Below are 3,312 nucleotides of genomic sequence, written 5' to 3'. Positions count from 1 at the left end.
TTAATTGCTGAGCTATTCTTCCACCAGCCCAAGAGCTGGTTTATCTTTTTCTTTTTTTAAAATACTTTATTTTTATTTATTTATTAGAGAATAAATAGCCACTGCAAATGAACTTCACATGAATGTACCACCTTGTGCATCTGGCTTATGTGGTACCTGAAGAATTGAACTTGGATCCTTAGGCTTCGCAGGCAAGTGCCTTAACCGCTAAGCTATCTCTCTGACCCTCTTTTTAAAAACATCTTAATTTTATTTTTATTTATTTGAGAGAGAGAGAGAGAGAGGAAGAACGGGCATGCCAGGGATTCCAGGTGCTGCAAACAAACTCCAGACACATGTGCCACTTGTGCAACTGGCTTACATGGGTCCTGGGGAATCGAACCTAGGTCCTTTGGCTTCACAGGCAAGTGCCTTAACCACTAAGCCATCTCCCAGCCCTGGTTTTTCTTCTTTTTTAAAATATATATTTAAGTATATATTTAAATATATATTTTTTCTTTTTTTCCAGGTAGGGTTTCACTGTAGCCCAAGCTGACCTGGAACTCATTCTGTAGTCCCAGGCTGGCCTTGAACTCACAGTGATCCTCCAACTTCTGACTCCCAAGTACTGGGATTAAAGGTGTGGGGCACCATGCCTGGCCTGTCTCTGACACTTTTTTTTTTTAGTGTGTGTGTAGTATGGTGTGAGGTGTCTGCGTGAATGTGTACAGATGCATATGTCCCATACACCTGCTGCGGAGGCAAGAGAAAGATGTTGGGTGTCCCCCCTATGACTCTTGCACTTTATTTCCCTGACATAGTCTCTCACTGAACTGGGAACTCCTGAGCAGGGAGCCCCAGCGATGCTCCTGTCTTTGAATCCCTTAGCACAGGGACTAGAGGTGTGTGTGGCTCCTGGGGATTGAATTCAGACCCCCATGCTTGCACAAGGGCTCCTACCATCTCCTCACACCCCTAGTCTCAGATATTTTTATTTTTGTAATACTGGAGATCAAACCCCATTGGCTTACATTCCCACCTCTAGGTTTGTGGACTAAAACACCCCATCTTTCACTTTTTCCTTCAAAAGTGCCCTGGAAGCAAGTTTCCCTCGAGTAATTGGTTATTCTTGATACTCACAAGAGAAAATTCATTGCTTAATGCTTAGAAAATGCAACCAGGCAGTGGTGAATTACATCAGCCTGGTGAGCCAGCATGTCTTGTTGGGATGGTTCAGGAGCAAATAACAGAATCTTTACATAGGAGCTTACTTAAGCAAGAAGGAAATGAGTGTGGGAGAGAATAAAAGGGAGACTTTAGATGAACTCAGGGGCAAGAAGACAGGCTACTTAAGGAAGCAGAACCGGGAACTAGAATTGTTAAAACAGATTCTCACTCCTCCTCCTCCTCACCGTTCTTTCCATTACCACCCTGGCCCTGACTACCACTGCTGGTCTGGACTGGGACAACACTTACCGGTTTTCTCCCCTTATCCACCCCACCCTACCCTGACCATCCACACATCAACTGTGGCCAGGTGAGATTTTTTCTTCTTTTTTTTTATATTTATTTATTTGAAAGGAATAAAGAATATAGGTGTTCCAGGTCCTCCTGCCACTACAGCGGAACTCCAGATACATGTGCCACTTTGTGCATCTGGCTTTATGTGGTTACTGGAGAACTGAACACAGGCCACCAGGCTTTGTAAGCAAGCACCTTAACCACTGAGAAATCTCTCTATCCCAGGGTGATCTTTAAAAAGAAAGAAAGAAAGAAAGAAAGAAAGAAAGAAAGAAAGAAAGAAAGAAAGAAAGAAAGAGAAAGAAAGAAAAAACAAGGGCTGGAGAGATGGCTTAGCAGTTAAGGCACTTGCCTGCAAAGCCAAAGAACCCAGGTTCAATTTGCCAGGACCCACATAAGCAGGATGCACAAAGTGATACATGCATCTGCAGTTCGTTTGGCGTGGCATACCCATTCTTTCTATCTGCCTCTCTTTCCTCTCTCTAATATATAAAACAAGTAAATAAACAAAAGCATTTTTAAGTAGGGCATGGTGGCTCCATGCCTTAATCCCATCATTAGGGAGGCAGAGGTAGGAGGATTACCATGAGTTTGAGGTCAGCCTGAGATTACATAGTGAATTCCAGGCCAGCTTGGACTAGAGTGAGATAGTATCTCAAAAAAACAACAAGGGCTGGAGGGATGGCTTAGTGGTTAAGGCATTTGCCCGCAAAGGCAAAGGACCCTGGTTCGATTCCCCAGGACCCACATTAGCCAGATGTACAAGGGGGCACATGCATCTGGAATTCGTTTGCAGTGGCTCAAGGCCCTGCTGGACCCAATCTCTCTCTCTCCCTCTTCTCTGTCAAATAAATAAATAAAAATAAACAAAACAAAACACACATACAGGGCTGGAGAAATGGCTTAGCGGTTAAGCGCTTGCCTGTGAAGCCTAAGGACCCCGGTTCGATGCTCGGTTCCCCAGGTCCCACATTAGCCAGATGCACAAGGGGGCGCATGCGTCTGGAGTTCGTTTGCAGAGGCTGGAAGCCCTGGCGCGCCCATTCTCTCTCTCTCCCTCTATCTGTCTTTCTCCCTGTGTCTGTCTCTCTCAAATAAATAAATAAAAAATGAAGAGAAAAAATTTAAAAAAAAAACACATACATACACATACACACAAAAAAGGCGCCAGAGAGATGAGAGAGATGGCTTAGTAGTTAAGGCACTTGCCTGTGAAGCCCAAGGACTTGTGTTCAACTCTCCAGGTCCCATGTAAGCCAGACACACAAGGTGATGCAAGCAGGCAAGGTTGCACATATGCACAAGGCAGCACATGCATTTGGGGTTGGATTTCAGTGGCTAGAGGCCCTGGTGTACCAATTCTCTCTTTCTTGCTCTCTCGCATAAAAAATAAGGCCTGTCTTTTGGGGTTGCCTCAAAAAAAAAGTAACTAATACAATGCTAAGTATCAGAAATCTGTCTAACCTAGACCAGCTTAAGGAAAGGGATTTCAGGCATGTCAAGATACTAGAGATGGGCTGGAGAGATGGCTTAGCAGTTAAGATACTAGAGACTGTAGAACTCTCTGCCCTTTTATCTTTAGGGTTATTTGATTTTGATTTCATTCATGACAAGCAGCAGGATGGCCACTGACACTTCCCAAGCTGTACTGCTGTGTATTTCATGGAGAAAGGGAATAGGGGAGAGAGAGAGAGAGAGAGAGAGAGAGAGAGAGAGAGAGAGAGAGAGGGAGGGAGAGAGAGTGAAAGAGGGGGGGCGGAGAGCAACTAAACTTGTTACTCCTAATGTCCTTATAATAAGTATCGTGAAGGG

Source organism: Jaculus jaculus, chromosome 5 (assembly GCF_020740685.1).
Source record: "Jaculus jaculus isolate mJacJac1 chromosome 5, mJacJac1.mat.Y.cur, whole genome shotgun sequence".
Classification (NCBI taxonomy): domain Eukaryota; kingdom Metazoa; phylum Chordata; class Mammalia; order Rodentia; family Dipodidae; genus Jaculus; species Jaculus jaculus.
This window is presented reverse-complemented; position numbering follows the sequence as displayed.